The sequence below is a fragment of the Mus musculus genome, chromosome 17 (genome assembly GCF_000001635.26).
Source record: "Mus musculus strain C57BL/6J chromosome 17, GRCm38.p6 C57BL/6J".
Classification (NCBI taxonomy): Eukaryota; Metazoa; Chordata; class Mammalia; order Rodentia; family Muridae; genus Mus; species Mus musculus.
Genome location: NC_000083.6, coordinates 24,008,092 through 24,024,808, shown reverse-complemented (window position 1 = coordinate 24,024,808; position 16,717 = coordinate 24,008,092). Strand labels below are relative to the sequence as shown.

Sequence of the window (16,717 nt, the reverse complement as noted above, 5' to 3'; positions counted from 1 at the left end):
AGGCAGTCGTGGCACATGCCTTTAATCCCAGCACTTGGGAGGCAGAGGCAGGTGGATTTCTGAGTTTGAGGCCAGCATGGTCTACAGAGTGAGTTCCAGGACAGCCAGGGCTATACAGAGAAACCCTGTCTTGAAAAAACAACAACAACAACAAAAAACCAACCAAACAAAAAAAGACTTTGGATTTTAAAAGAAACCATGGATATTTTAAAGAGACAATTTTTGAAGTATTGTAAATGTAAAGACTGTGAAACTTTTAAAGTACTATGTCTATATTGTGATATTATTATTATTTTTATACTGTCCATAATACTTTGTTGGTTTCCTATTGACCTGGACCCAGCTGGGTGTGCTCAGGGCAAGATCACTGTTCACCATATTCCAGGTGGGTAATGAGAAAGCCTCAACCTAGACTCCAGCCCCTTCAGAGTGTGGAGGAAGAGCCTGCGTTTTCTGGGCCAGCACAGGACATCCAGGTAGGGGCACAGGTGAGATCCAAGATTCAGGCTCACCGATGTTTACCTGTCTCAGTTGTGTTTGGAGAAGTGTTCCTTGCTGTCATCCACAATGGGCTTGATGGTGCCACTGCCAGGCTTCTAGCCAGCAGGACAGACTTCCCCATGCTTGTCTGTATACGGAAAGGCCTGGACTAGGCAGAGAGCCTTATCTACAGAGCGTCCCACAGGTAGGTCATTGACTGTCATTGGCGAAGGACACCCTTGCATCGCTGATAAAGAAGCAATGCCTTCATCATTTTTCAACATGCTGTAATTCTGGGACAAGCTTTTAGTCACATCAGCAGGCAGAGGGATATTCAGGGGGCCCAAGCCTCCTTCCTTCCATGGAGTCAGACACTCCCAGCCTAGCTTTCGGAAGTCCTCAGCATGGTTGTTAAAAGCGATAATCTCTGTGGGGCAAACAAAAGTGATGTCCAGTGGGTAGAAAAAGAGGACCAGGTACTTCCCCCTGTAGTCCAAAACTTAAAGCTGTGAAGTCAGGAGCTGGCTTTCTGATGTGTGCCTTGTTAGAGGCCATGATTGCATGGGCAAGAGCGGGACATGTGGGCAACCAGACTTCAGCAGAGGCAGGAGAGAGATCTCAGAACTATATTGTGACATTAATCTGAGATCTTGGAAATAAAGGGAAGGCTATTGTTTTTTATTGTTGTTGTTTGGTTTTTGGTTTTTGGTTTTTCGAGACAGGGTTTCTAGCCCTGGCTGTCCTGAAACTCACTTTGTAGACCAGGCTGGCCTTGAACTCAGAAATCCGCCTGCCTCTGCCTTCCGGGTGCTGGAATTACAGGCGTGTGCCACCACGCCTGGCTGGGAAGGCTATTGTTAAATAGTGTTGTATTAGTGTATCAAAATGACAAGGGGTCAATTGTACTGGTTAGGTTTATGTCCACTTGACACAAGCTAGAGCCATTTGAGAAGAAGGACTCTGAGTTGAAAAAGTGCTTCCATCAGATTTCCCAGTAGGCTCTGCCCTAGAGGCATTGCAGGTGTGGCTGCTGTGTCACCTGTGCATCAGTAGGTGACCGAGGAGACAGGCTATGTCTGTGCTCAGTGCTCTGACCTGTGGACATCTGAATAATTGGTAACCTAACAGTCCCTGTAAATAAGCAGGCCCGGGGAGCGAACCATGCCTGAGAGGAACCCTGCCCAGTGCCATAACAGCACCCCTGAGACCACTCCCAAGATGACCCAGGACACCAGAGACCCTGGGTGCCACTATGAGGAGCAAGTAAGTGGCAGAGAAATGGAAGAGAAACAGAGGAGGTGTGTTGTGGGTAGCCCTAGGGCTAATTATATTTGATGTTAAATCTGTTCTGTGAGTGTGAACAAGGAATGAATCAGCACTCAGGTGATTTCCTGTAAACCTGCTTCCCTCCTTAATTTGTAAAATAAAGGCGAGCTGATTGGGCAGATAAAAGGGAAGGTGGAGCGGAAGGGGAGAGGGAGAAGAAGAAGAAAATAGAAGAGGGAGAGCAGGCAGAGGAGGAGGAAGAAGAAAAACAGCACATAACCTGAGAAACCGCAAGTTCTAAGGGGTCTCATAGATGTGGAAGATGGTAGTGTAGCGGTAGACCTGCCCAATCTAGGCGCACAGCATGTATTCATATTAATTGTGTTGTGTTTTCATTGCCAGGGCATAATTGGGTTGGAGAGATTTACTGCAACAGAGGTGGGCACAATGAAGAGAGGCAGAACTGGAGACACAAGGATAGTGAGGGTCAACCTGATGTGAGTAGCCAGTAATGCCATCTGGGGCCACGTCTGTGGCCACGAACTTGCAGGAGCAGAGGTCTGTTACCGCCAAAGGCCAGGCAAACGCCCCTGGTCTGGGCTGCCATGGCACATGCTGATTTCTGAGGGCTGTGCAGAACTGGCCCCGACCTCTTCTCCCAGCATTATGAGAGAGCTACCCTAGGGTTGTGTGAGCAGGAGAGCTGCCCCTGCCCCTAGCCAGCTGCAGTAGTCTGGAGAGTGGGCTCCCGAAGTACAATAGAGTTGGCCCTGGTTGCAGGAGTTGTGGGCGAGCTGGCCCCGAGGTTCTAAGTATGGGGGAGCCAGTCCTGCTGCTGGTCTCCCATGCGCTAGCATGAATCAGGGAGAGATACCCCCACCCCCTCCCCTCTTCACCTGTGGCAGGTGGGAAAGCTGCCGTAGGGTCATGAGAGCAGGAGTAGTGGCTCTGCCTTCCACCTGGGCAACACAATAGAGCTGACCCTGGTGGGGGCAAGCTGGCCTGGAGGGTGTAAACATGGGAGATCTGGCCCTACCTCTTGTCAGCTGGGTGGTGGCAAGGACAAGAGAGAGATCCCCTCCCCTCCCTTTGCCCTTGCCATCTGGTTTGTGGGAGAGCTGGCCCTGCTAGGGTCCTTCCCCATCTGCAGCACTCAGGAGCGCAGCCTCTGCACTTCCCCTAGGCAGCATGGTAGAGTCAGCCCCGAGGGGATGAGAGCAGAGGCTCTGGCTCTACCCCTTGCTGGCTGCAGCATTGGGTGGGTCAGCAGGAGCAGGGCAGGAGAGCTCACTCTGGTGGTGTGGGTGTGGGAGAGTTGGCAGGCTGCCCAGTTTAGATATCTCCCAGGCCCAGATCCTAGGCTTTGAATTGGTCCACCCCAACATCTACCCATCGATGATATGCTGGAGTTCTTGAAGGGGTCAGTCCAACAGTTCCAAATTTATAGGATTTCCATAACACAGGGCAGCGCAGGATATCTGAGAGGGGTTCCAGTGAGGTTCCAGAATTGATGATGTAGCAGAAGCCAGAGGCCTGGAGCCAGACCAATGACTCATTGCAATGAACATTTGCTAGCAAAGAAATGTGGACAAAAGGGTGTACTGTGGGGCACACTGTAGCATCTGCATTGGTTCCTGCCCTGGCTTTCTTTGAAGATACACTATGATGTAGAACTCTAAGGTAAAATAAACCCTTTCCTCCGAGTTGCTTTGGTCATGGTGGTTTCTTGCAGCAATAGTAACACTAACTCAGATCTCCTTCTTTTCAGGGTTAACTCATACTTGTCTTCTAGACTTAGCCGGCATCTCCCTGTCCAGAGAGCCTCTGTCGTTTGCAAGCTGATGCGGTGTCTTCCTGTGGGGTCCCTGGGAGCTCACTCACCCTTGCCTGTCTCCCGTAGCTTACAGATGCTTTATGCAGCCGCTGTGTTTCCACCTTTCCCTGTTGTTGGACAGAGAGTCTTGAGGGCAGACCCTGCATGTCCAAGCACTTTAATCCTTCACTAACATTTCCCACGTCAGCCCTTGGGAAGCATTGGTCGGACTGGATCTGAATCAGCACTTGTCCATTTGCCAAATGGAGTTCTTGTATACACTGCTCTGAAATGAGCAGAGTTTAAAAATAAAGTAAAATAAAACCAGATGCCCCAGCAAGTTTGAGTCGCAGACAACGTGTCTGAGACACTGTCCACCTGTGGCGTATTTATACTTAATGAGTCCTTGTTTACGTAGAACTCCATGCTTACCCAGGCTCTCTGTGTTTGTATCTGCTAGCTCAGCAAGCCTATCCTTACCCTCATGATGGAAAGCCTGACTTGGATAATGAACTTTCTGCAGAAGCCTCATTCCCTGAAGTTCTCAGGGAGAGCTGAGGCTCTGCTTTTGTTCCATCTCATCAATTTCCCCCACTCCCACCCCAGGGTATAGCACGTGGACTCTCCAAACTTCCTTAAGTGGCTTCCAAACACTCACAGACGAGCCAGGAAACAGGAATAGGAAAGATGTGCAGAAGGGGTAACCAAAGAGGCGATGGCAGAAGGAGGCATACATAGGTCTTAGTCCTTCTTCTGTACCCCCTGGTCTGCACATGATGGACAGTGCAGCCACAGAATGGTGATCATTAATTGGCACCTGGTAGCTGGTGCAGGCCCTAGTGTTCATGGCTCACAGAGGGTCAGCGTGGGTTCACTGTAAGTCCCTAGATTCTCTGAGGTAAGAGGAGGAGGAGCATGCCTGCAGCCAAAGTCTGCAACCCACGGTGAGGAGGGCCTGATCCTGACACCAACCCCTGGCTTCTGCTCTAGAGATGGCTTGTCACAGATCTGGATGTGGGATTGGTCTCCTCACCCTTGCCTGTACCTCAAGCACAGCCCCTGCCTTGACTTCCCCTTCCCACTTTTCCAGACATTGCCCCCCCCCTTTCCAAGCACACATCAAAACAACCATCCATCATGATCAAGTAGGCTTCACTCCAGGGATGCAGGGATGGTTCAATATACAGAAATCCATCAACGTAATCCACTATATAAACAAACTCAAAGACAAAACCACATGATCATCTCATTAGATGCTGAGAAAGCATTTGATAAAATCCAACACCCATTCATGATAAAAGTCTTGGAAAGATCAGGAATTCAAGGCCCATACCTAAACATGATAAAAGCAATCTACAGAAAACCAGCAACCAACATCAAACTAAATGGTGAGAAGCTGGAATCAATCTCACTAAAATCAGGGACTAGACAAGGCTGCCCACTTTCTCCCTACCTATTCAATAAAATACTTGAAGTCCTAGCCAGAGCAATTAGACAACAAAAGAAGATCAAAGGGATACAAATTGGAAAGGAAGAAGTCAAAATATCACTATTTGCAGATGATATAATACTATACTTAAGTGACCCCAAAAATTCCACTAGAGAACTAAACCTGATAAACAACTTCAGTGAAGTAGCTGGATACAGAATTGACTCAAACAAATCAGTGGCCTTTCGCTACACAAAGGATAAACAGGCTGAGAAAAAAATTAGGGAAACAAAACCCTTCAAAAAGGTCACTAATAATATAAAATACCTTGGTGTGACTTTAAGGAAGTGAAAGATCTGTATGATAAGAACTTCAAGTTTCTGAAGAAAGAAATCGAAGAACTCAGAAGATGGAAAGATCTCCCATGCTCATGGATTGGCAGGATTAATATAATAAAAATGGCTATCTTGCCTAAAGCAATCTACAGATTCAATGCAATCCCCATCAAAATTCCAACTCAATTCTTCACAGAGTTAGAAAGGGCAATTTGCAAATTCATCTGGAATAATAAAAAACCTAGGATAGCAAAAACTCTTCTCAACAATAAAAGAACCTCTGGTGGAATCACCATGCCTGACCTCAAGCTGTACTACAGAGCAATTGTGATAAAAACTGCATGGTACTGGTACAGTGACAGGCAGGTAGATCAATGGAATAGAATTGAAGACCCAGAAATGAACCCACACACCTACGGTCACTTGATCTTTGACAAAGGAGCTAAAACCATCCAGTAGAAAGAAGACAGCATTTTCAATAAATGGTGCTGGTTCAACTGGCAGTTAGCATGTAGAAGAATGAGAATTGATCCATTCTTATCTCCTTATACAAAGCTCAAGTCTAAGTGGATCAAGGAACTCCACATAAAACCAGAGACACTGAAACTTATAGAGGAGAAAGTGGGGGAAGAACCTTGAAGATATGGGCACAGGGAAAAATTCTTGAACAGAACAGCAATGTTTTATGCTGTAAGATCAAGAATTGACAAATAGGACCTCATAAAATTACAAAGTTTCTGTAAGGCAAAAGACACTGTCAATAAGATAAAATGGCAACCAACAGATTGTGAAAAGATCTTTAGCAATCTTCAATCCGATAGGGAGCTAATATCCAATATATATAAAGAACTCAAGAAGCTAGACTCCAGAAAACCAAATAACCCTATTAAAAATGGGGTATAGCCGGGTAGTGGTGGCACATGCCTTTAATCCCAGCACTTGAGAGGCAGAGGCAGGTGGATTTCTGAGTTTGAGGCCAGTCTGGTCTACATAGTGAGTTCCAGGACAGCCAGAGCTATACAGAGAAACCCTGTCTCAAAAAAAAAAAAAAAAAGGGGGGGGGGGGTACAGAGCTAAACAAAGAATTCTCAACTGAGGAACACTGAATGGCTGAGAAGCACCTAAAAAAAATTTCAACATCCTTAATCAGTAGGAAAATGCAAATCAAAACAACCCTGAGATTCCACCTCATACCAGTCAGAATGGCTAAGATCAAAAAACTCAGGTGACAGCAGATGCTGGTGAGGATGTGGAGAAAGAGGAACACTCCTCCATTGCTGGTGGGACTGCAAGCTTGTACAATCAGTCTGGAAATCAGTTTGACGGTTCCTCAGAAAATTGGACATAGTTCTACCAGAAGATGCAGCAATACCACTCCTGGGCATATACCCAGAAGATATTCCAATTTATAATAAGGACACATGCTCCACTATGTTCATAGCAGCCTTATTTATAATAGCCAGAAGCTGGAAAGAACCCAGATGTCCCTCAACAGAGGAATGGATACAGAAAATGTGGTACATTTACACAATGGAGTACTACTCAGCTATTAAAAACAATGAATTTATGAAATTCTTAGACAAATGGATGGATCTGGAGGATATCATCCTAAGTGAGATAACTCAATCATAAAAGAACACACATGATATGCACTCACTGATAAGTGGATATTAGCCCAGAAGCTCAGAATACCCAATATACAATTTGCAAAACACATGAAACTCAAGAAGAAGGAAGACCAAAGTGTAGACACTTTGATCCTTCTTAGAAGGGAGAACAAAATACCCAGGGAAGGAGTTACAGAGACAAAGTTTGGAGCAGAGACTGAAGGAAGGACCATCCAGAAACTGCCCTACCTGGGGATCTATGCCATAAACAACCACCAAACCCAGACACTATTGAAAATGGCCAACAAGAGCTTGCTGACAGGAGCCTGATATAGTTGTCTCCTGAGAGGCTCTGCCAGTGCCTGGCAAATACAGAAGTGGATGCTCACAGTCATCCATTAGACGGAACACAGGGTCCCCAATGGAGGAGCTAGAGAAAGTACCCAAGGAGCTGAAGGGGTTTGCAGCCCCCTAGGAGAAACAACAATATGAACTAACCAGTAACCCTAGAGCTCCCTAGGACTAAATTACCAATCAAAGAAAACTCACGGAGAGACTCATGGCTCTAGCTGAATATGTAGCTGAGGATGACCTAGTCGGTCATCAATGGGAGGAGAGGCCCTTGGTCCTGTGAAGGTTCTATGTCCCAGTATAGGGGAATGCCAGGACCAGTAAGAGGGAGTAGGTGAGTTGGGGAGCAGGAGTAGGGGGAAGGGGATAGGGGATTTTCGGAGGGGAAACTAGAAAAGGGGATAGATAGCATTTGAAATGTAAATAAAGAAAATAGCTAATAAAAGAAGAAAGAAGAAAACAGTTGTGTTCCCCCGAACTCACTACATATTTTATTGTTGTTGTTTGGCTTTTTTGAGACAGGGTGTCTGAGTTAGGTGTCTGCTGTGAAGAGGCACTATAACCAAGGTAGCTCTTATAAAGGCAAACATTTAGTTGGGACTGGCTTAGTTTCAGAGGTTCAGTCCATTATCATCATGGTGAGAAGCATGGCAGTGTGCAGGCAGACATGGTGCAGGAGAAGGAGCCAAGAGTTCTACATCACGATCCAAAGGCAGCCAGGAGGAGACTCTTCTGCACTGGGCAGAGTTTGAGCATTTGGAGACCTCAAGGCCTGCCAGTACAGTAACTACAGTAACACACTTCCTCCACCAAGGCCACACCTATTCCAACAAAGTCACGCCTCTTAATAGTGCCGCTTCCCACGGGGCAAGCATATTCAAACCACCACCCAGGGTAATTTGTCTTGGGTGTCCTAGAACTTGCTCTGTTGTTTATGTTTCAGATTTACAGAGATCCACTTGCCTCTGCCTTCCAAGTGCTGACATTAGAGTCATGTGACACCACCTGGCTCCTCTTTTATTTTATTTATTTATTAATTTTTTTGAGAAGGGTCCTACTCTGGTGCATAGTTGGCTTAGAACACTGTCCTTAAACTCACAGCAATCAGCCTGTCTCAGCCTCCCAAGAGATCAGGGGCATGAAGCCCCATGCCTGGCTTCTAATTGAATGTAAATTTTGAGGTATTTATTTATTTGTATAAGTGTTTTGCCTGGTATATATGTCTATGCACCACTTGTGTGCCGGGTGCACAAGAAGGCTAGAAAAGGGCATCAGCTCTCCTGGGGCTTACAGACAGCCCGGAGCTGCCCTGTGGGTTGTGGGGATTAAACCCAGGTTCTCTGGGAGAGCAATCAGTGCTCCTAACCACTGAATCTTTGCTCCAGCATCCTAATTCCCGAATGTGTGAGTGTGCTAAGTGCTGGTGATTAAACCCAGAGCTTTGAGAATGCTAGGCTAATGCGCTCAAAATGTTTTTACTCTCCATTGTGCAAAATTCACGATAATTTAGCCATCAGCTCTAGAGGTTCAGTTATGCGTATGGATTCAGCAGACGGAGCAGTGAGGCCTGAGACTCTGCACCCAGCCGCTAGGTGGCAACCTCAGTCGGTTGCTGGCTGTTTCCAATCCTGTTCTGCTCCCCAAAGCGATGGTGATGCCTTTCTGGGTCGCGCACAGGAGTGGTAGGGATCGGGGACATTCGCAGTCTGCTCATCAGGCTCTCTACGACCATTTTGCTAGGTACCCCTGGCATTCGAGTAACCCCAACAGCCACCCGGTAACTATCACTTCCCAGCTGCCTCTGTGAAGTCGGCCTATCGACCTTCCAGGCACCAGCGAGTGACTCCTCAGTGACCATACTTCCTCTTGTCTGGGCATCCGCAGAAGTCCAGACACTAATTGGCCGGAGTTAATTAACCGCCGGTCTCTTAGTTTATATTTTTTCCCAGCAGGACTCCTAAGGAGGCCCTGGGAGGAGCACTTCCTCTGAGTCACCCGAACAGACACCACCTGGGCAACACAGGGCAGACTCAGCGGAGGCAGGTGGCAGGAAGGCTGGGTTTTCCAGGAGCTCCCACCATTGCATGCTTGGGCAGAGCATTTAACTCACTGTGTCAAGGTTTCATCCGCAGACATGCCTGCTTCCATGTCTAGATCCTATCACATAACTAGCCCCTAGAAAACACTACTGACACCCGGCTGGTCCAACAGTAGAGTTTGCTGTGCATTGGGTGCAAGGAGCTCTGCCTTGTAAGCTCTGCCTAGAATGAAGATGGAGAGGACAAAAATGAGGGACCATGGTTTTGGGGTCTGCAAGACGGGGGTGGGGTGAGGTGGGGTGGGGTGGGGAGGTGTGGCCTGGCTAGGATCTTGTTTCTACAGGATTAAACAACTGAAGTAGTTTAAAACTGCCTCATGGTGAGAGAGCCTCCAAGTCTTGGGAACATCTTGTGATTGAGGACTTTCCTGAACTTATTAGTAAGGTCGTTTACAAAATTTGCCTTCCTGGACAAGTGTTTCCTGGATGTGTCCGTAATATATTGCTTCACTTAGTAGTTGAAATCCTTTGGTTCATTTTTATTCTTTTAACAGTCTCATGGAGCCCATGCTGGCCTCAAACTGGTTCTGCAGTCCAGTGCGGTGGTTTGAATGAGAATGGCTTCCCTGGGCTTACAGATCTGAACACTTGCTCTCTAGCTGGTGGAACTGTTTTGGGGGAAGGATTAGGAGGTGTGGCCTTGCTGGAGTAGGTGTGTCACTGGGGCTGGTTTGAGGTTTCAGAAGCCAATGCCATTCTCAGTTAGGTCTCTCAGCCCAGTGTCTACTTCTCAAGGTGTGAGAGCCCAGCCAATGCTAAAGCACCCTTCCTGCAGGTCTGCCTGCCTGCCACCATGCTCCGTGCCGTGAGATCATGGACTCTAACCGTCTGAAAGTGTAAGCCCTGAATAAATGCTTTCTTTTAAAAGTTGCTTTGGTCATGGTATCTTATCATAGCAATAAAAAAGTGACGAAACCCCAGGTTAACCTTTAACTGGCTCTCTTTTCTTCACCTCCCTGGGGCATGAGCCTTCACACTGGCTATTTTATGTATCTGTTGCCATTATGAGGAGTAATATGGATTTTGCTATTTGTAACAGAGACATCCTGTTACAGTTACCCCATTTAATGTGAGGGCATGGTGCCAGGGAGGAGGAGGAGGGGTATACATGGAGTGGGCTAAGGGAGGTTTCAGCCATCTTTTTGGTTATAAGGACAAAGAAGGGCTGATGTAAAGGTATAAGACTGGAAAACTTGCTTCTCTGTTAAAGTAATGAACACAATGTGTTCACTTGTGAACTGCAATGCAAGGTATATAGTCCCGAGCTCATTGTTTTCTTTTGTAAGGGATATGTGGGAAGCTACTGGAGGGTATTTCCAAACTGCAATTCCACAAGCTTGTCAAGATCTTAAAATGGCCCTGTAACATTCGATTCCCAGCCTTCCTACAAAGAAGCCATGTGATCCAGGTCCAGCTCTTCTCCTGAGCTCACATCTTTGTGTATACAGTAGGGAAGGTGATACCTTAGACAGAGTAGTCAAGTGGGGGAGCGGGGGAACCATGTCCAGCAGAGCTGCCACGGTTGTTTTGAACAGAATTCCAGATGATCTCAGGGTCCCCAGTCCTGCAAACTGTGAATCTGGAACCACAAACCTTGTGAGAAATCACAGGTCTGTAGGAGGCAACTTCGGAAAGACTTGGAGTTCAGAGAGGAAGCAGAAGAAATTTAAAAAACTAACCATTATCCCAGGCCAGGACGTCTGCCACTCCTTTGGGTCGCTTCTTGCACCACTCAGTGTTTAATGAGCAGTTTTATACAGGTCAGGAACTCTCAGAAACAGGTTTGCAGGAGACACCGGAAGTCCCTGTTTGAGCAGGCATCTACTATTTGTTTGTTTGTTTGTTTGTTTGTTTACTTTTTGGATAGTTTGAGACAGGGTCTGACTCTGAAACCCTGGCTGGCATGGAACTCACAGAACTCTATCTGCTGTTTCTGCGTCCCGAGTGCTGGGGTTTAAGGCCTGTGCCACCGTCACCCAGCCGCAGTCACTCTTGTGGCAAATCTGAGCAAAGCCTAGAACAGAAACTAAAGAACCTGTGCACAGAGGGCATTGGGAGGCTTAGGAAAATGCCTCATTAAAAAAAAAAAGTCTTTAAGATTTACTTATTTCATTTTTTGTGTGCAAGGATTTTGCCTGCATGTGTGTATGCAAACCACATGCGTGCTCAGTGCCCAGGAGAGTCCTAAGGAGGCATTGCATCCCTTGGAACTGGAGTGACAGATGATTGTGAACCACCCTGTAGATGCTGAGCACTGAACTTGGGTCCTCTGCAAAAGCAGCAAGGGCTCAGCACTTATAGGCTGAGTGCCAGCCCCTGGGCGTGGCTCCTGAGCAATTCACAGTTGGCATCCAGTTTAGTTCCTTCAGAACAATGGCTGAACATGGCTGAACATGGCTGTGCTTAGGAGATGTGGGGCTGCAGGAGTGGGTCAAGTTCAGGTTGTTGGTGCAGCCTGTGCAGAGCAGAAATGAGGGACTGACTCTTGATCAGAGGAGATCAGCCCTAGGACCTGGTACCCGAGGGCTGGGATCTGTCACTGGAACATCTTCTCCAGAGATTCCTGTGTCCCTTTTGGGGAGCCAGACCCTCCATTTTGGAGTTGAGGAAATTCTGCCCCTTCTGTTCCTAGCGAGACACTTTTCTGTTCACTCTGCCCTCAAACTCGCTCTTCTTACCACAAGCCTCGTGGCCAAATCACTAGCCACCAAAAAATGACTTCTGGTCTCAAGGGCAAGAAAGACAAAATTTTCAAACCTCACCAGGATATGAGGGACATATTTGTTTTCTTTCTTTTTTCTTTTCTTTTCCTTTTTCTTTTTTCTCTTTCTTTCTTTCTTTCTTTCTTTCTTTCTTTCTTTCTTTCTTTCTTTCTTTCTTTCTTCCTTCCTTCCTTCCTTCCTTCCTTCCTCCTTCCTTCCTTCCTTCCTTCCTTCCTTCCTTCCTTCCTTCCTTCCTTCCTTCCTTCCTTCCTTCCTTCCTTTCTTTCTTTCTTTCTTTCTTTCTTTCTTTCTTTCTTTCTTTCTTCCTTCCTTCCTTCCTTCCTTCCTTTTTCTTTTTCTTTTTCTTTTTCTCTTTCTTTCTTTCTTTCTTTCTTTCTTTCTTTCTTTCTTTCTTTCTTTCTTTCTTTCTTTCTTTTTTTGTGATAAATATAAGGAAGAGGTGGGGTGACACACAGTTGTAATTCTAGAACTTGTGAGGTGGAAGGAGGGTCCTGAGCTCAGGGCCAGCCTGGGACACATAGTGATATCTTGTCAAAAGAGGAAAAGTGTGTAGTGTGTGTGTGTGTGTAGTGTGTGTGTGTGTGTGTGTGTGTGTGTGTGTGTGTGTGTGTGTGAGAGAGAGAGAGAGAGAGAGAGAGAGGAATTGCTATCACTTTCTGGGCATGATCTGATAAAATACATTATTGACAGCTGCAAATAAATTTATTACCGCTAGTCTAGCTATTTCTCAACTTGAGGAAGTAATTAGAGACGCTTTCAAGGATTTTTGAGCAGGTTTTATTGAGACATTATGTGCAACAGTTCAAAGGAATGGGTGTCCAGTCTGAGAAGATACATACTTAAGTAAATGCTGTTGCACTTTATAATGGCATATTATACAGGCATTAATAGCCTTGTCATGAATGGCTTTGTGGCATGGGAAAGTGCCAGACTATATTATAATTTGAATCCAATCGGTGTAGTAGTATGCATCTAATAATAAAAAATAGAAATATATAGTCTATAGCTTGTTGAACTGAGGAAAAATTTTGAGACTTTCTTTTAATTACTTGATTGGTGATTTTTATTTATTTTTAAGATTTTTTTTTATGTGCATGAGTGCTTTGTCTGTCTTAGTTACTGTTCTGTTGCTGTGGAGAGACTCCATGACCAAAGCAACTTATAGCAGAAAGCATTATTGAGATCTTGCTTACAGTGTCAGAGGGTAAGTCTATGACCATCATGGCTGGGAGGATGGCAGCAGGCAGGCAGGCATGGTGCTGGAGCAGTAGCTGAGGGCACACAGCAGATCCACAAGATGGGGGGGAGGTGGCTGGGCCTGGGGTGGGCTTGATTAAGGATGTTTACTGATCTTCTGGAGGACTCAAGTTCTGTTCTCAGCATCCATATGGGCAACTTGCAGTCATCTTTAACTCCAGCACCAGGGACTCCAACATTCTTTATACCTCCTTAGGTGCTCACACACATAATGGATATGTGCACACATACACATAAATAAATAAATAAATAAATAAATAAAAACAAAGATAAGCAGGGTATAGTGACTCCTTTAATCCCAGCACTCAGGAGACAGAGGCAGGTAGATCTCTCTGAGTTCAAGGCCAACCTGGTCTACAGAGCAAGTTCCAAGACAGCCAAGGCTACACAGAGAAACCCTGCCTCAAAATAAAAGTAAGTAAATAGATAAATAGAAATAAATAAAATAAAATAAATCTTAAAGGTGGTTCTTATCTTACAGAGCAATCAAATACAGCATTTGAAATAATTTTTAAAATGCACGTGTATATGCCACAGTGCACACGTGAGGTCTGAGGACAACTTAGCAGAGTTGTCTCTTTCTATGTGTTCTAGGGTCAAATTCAGCTAGCAAGGTTTGTGTGTCAAACACCTGTGCCTGCTGAGCCATCCTGCTGCCCCCTGAAATAATTTTTATTGTCAAACAAAGGGGACAGATAGCTGAGCAGAAGACAAAGGCACACACAACCCTACAGATCGAATTACTGCAAAGGGTCTGCTGGATGATACACCGAATTCCTGTGTCCGTTTGAAAGTCTTTCAAAGTCAGTTCTTGTGCTCATGACATTGAGATCATAATTAGAGTAAATTTGTTAACAACGAGCGTATTACTGTGGGCCTGTTAATTTATACCTGTAGCTTCAGCACTCAGGAGGCTGAGGCAAGTTCAAGGCTAGCTTTGGGCTACATGGTAAGAGATAGGCAAGCCTTTACTACAATGTAAGATCTTGTCTCAAAAACAAATAAAAACCTACAGTAAACACTTTTAAGAATACCTTAGTGATCTGTGGGAGGTGGTACACACCTTTGATTTCTGTGCTCAAGAGGCAGAAGCAGGTGGGTCTCTGTGAGTTGGAAGCCAGCCTGGTCTACAGAGTGAGTTCTAGAATAGCCAAGGCTACGTAGTGAGACCCTGTCATAAATAAACTAATAAACAAAGCTTTAGTGAGATGAATAAATGGTTTGCAAAAGGTCCCAACAGGCACAATGATGGCTCCTTTAAAACTATCTCGGAGTTGCTGCTTAACAGTCAGCGAAGGAAACTTTTATGACATGCAGCCTGCTGTGGAGGGAGGGATGGCTCACCAGTTAAGAGCACTTACAGAGGACCCAGGCTTGGCTTCCAGTACCTAGACGGTGGCTCACAGCTATCTGTAACTCTAGTTCCAAGGAATTGTATGCCCTGTCCTGACTGTCCCAGGCACACACATGGTATACATGCATTTATGTACACAAAATAGTCCTACACATGGAAATAATTAAAGGGTTTTTTTTAAAGGTATATTTATGACATGCTCAAAAGAGGACTCAAATCACTCTGTGTTTAGAGTCAAAGGAGGGACATGAGCCTATGTAGTTGGCGCCACCTGCTGTGTCCCAGTACTCAGGACTTTAGTGGCAGCTGCGTGCCAAGCAACTCTTCTTTTGTGCCTCCTTTGCCTCCAGTTAGACACTTGTAAGCAGAGCGAGGTAAAGCAGATGCTGTAACGCATCCTTGGTAGCTCCCACCCAGCGCTTTCACCTTCCACCTCAAGCCTCCCTTATGTTTCTGAGCAGAGATGAGTGATAGAGAGGATGGCACTTGCTCTAAGCCTGAAGAGAAGACGCCAACTCTGGACATGGCTGGGGCTCTTAGGCGCACAGTGCAGCGTGCGCAAAGGCACTGTGCCGAAAGGGCAGAGCAGAAATAGCAGGCCAGTGTGGCTACCCAGGAAAGAGCACAGAGCAGTAAGGGAGAAGGCAGAGTGGTCAGCCAGCCAAAAGCTTAGACTCCCTCCAAAAGCAGCGGTCACAGGAGGCTTTGACTAGAAAACTAGATCTAATGTGGCTTTGTTTAAGTTTGTTTATTTGAGGCAGCGCCTCCAGTAGCCCACAATGGCCTGGGTCTTGCCATGTAGCTGAGGATGACCTTAAAATGTTGCTAGTATTTCATTTATATGTGTGTTCATGCATGTGTGTGCACACTAACACTGGCACACTACAACATATTTGTAGAAGACAGAGGACAGGTTACGGGATTTGGTTCGCTCCTTCCACCATGTGAGTTCTGGTATAATTCAGGTTGTCAGACCTGGCAGCAAGCGCCATTCTTGACCTGAAGAACCATCACACTGGCCCTAATGCATCTCTTTTCGTGTCTTTTTGTTTCTTCTTCTCTCATACAATGCATCCAGATGGAAGCCTCTCTTTCCTTCACTCCTCCAAGTCGCCGCCACCTCCTCTCTCCTCCAGATCCACTGAGCTCCTTTTCCCGTTGGAAAGAGCAGCCCCCAGTGACATCACCCGAATATTACACAGTAAGATGCAATAAGACTAGGCACAAACCCTCATATCAAGGCTGGAAGAGATAACCCAGTAGGAGGAAAAGGGTTCCAAGAGCAGGCAGAAGAGTCAGAGACAACTCCATTCCCACTGTTAGGAGTCCTACAAAAACCCCAAGTTAAACAAGCACACCATATGCAGAGGACCTAGAGCAGACCCATGCAGGCTCTGCGATTGCTGCTTCAGTCCCTGTGAGCCCCTGTGAGCCCTGCTTGGTTGATTCTGTGGGCTCTGTTCTCCAGGTATCCTCGACTTCCCTGGCTCCTACAATCCTTCCTCCCTCTCTTCTGCAGGGTTCCCCGAGTTCCACCTCCTGTTTGGATGTGGGTGGGTCTCTGCCTATGCTCTGTCTTGGGAAACTTCTCTAATGATCAGAACAGCCTGGACTAAGGCCGTTGCAGTGTCTGGGTTTACCTGTGGGGTCTGTGGCCATGGAGAAAAGTCCTCGGATCCACTGGGATCTTCCAGGCCTTCACAATGTTCATGCAATGTGGAAGACAGGTGTAGGTGGGAAGGAAGGAATGAATCAAGGATGATTCCCCAACCCAAGTCTTGAGCAACTGGGGATCATGGTGCCAATTTCTGAGCATCTGATTAGAAGGACTCTCTTTGAGACACCTGCTCAAAGTTCAGGTCCCCCAGAACGAAGGTGGCTTGAAGAGACAGGTATGGAAGCAGGAGCCGGGGTCAGGGACCACCCAGCAAGCACAGTGGCCACTCCCTGATGCTGCTGCTCTTTCACACACCTGCAGCTCCCCACCCTGTCAGCCTCCTGGCT

At 46.3% G+C, this 16,717-nt stretch overlaps 1 non-coding gene and 1 pseudogene across 1 annotated transcript; one reads left to right on the top strand and one right to left on the bottom strand.

Moving 5' to 3' along the window:
* Positions 1 to 308: 308 nt before the first annotated feature.
* Positions 309 to 948, bottom strand: Gm5225 (predicted gene 5225; annotated as a pseudogene).
* A 534-nt stretch (positions 949 to 1,482) lies between these two features.
* Gm25092 lies at positions 1,483 to 1,609 on the top strand. Its single transcript, XR_003952442.1, has one exon. It is a non-coding gene; the product is annotated as a small nucleolar RNA SNORA17 (small nucleolar RNA).
* The last annotated feature ends 15,108 nt before the right edge of the window (positions 1,610 to 16,717 follow it).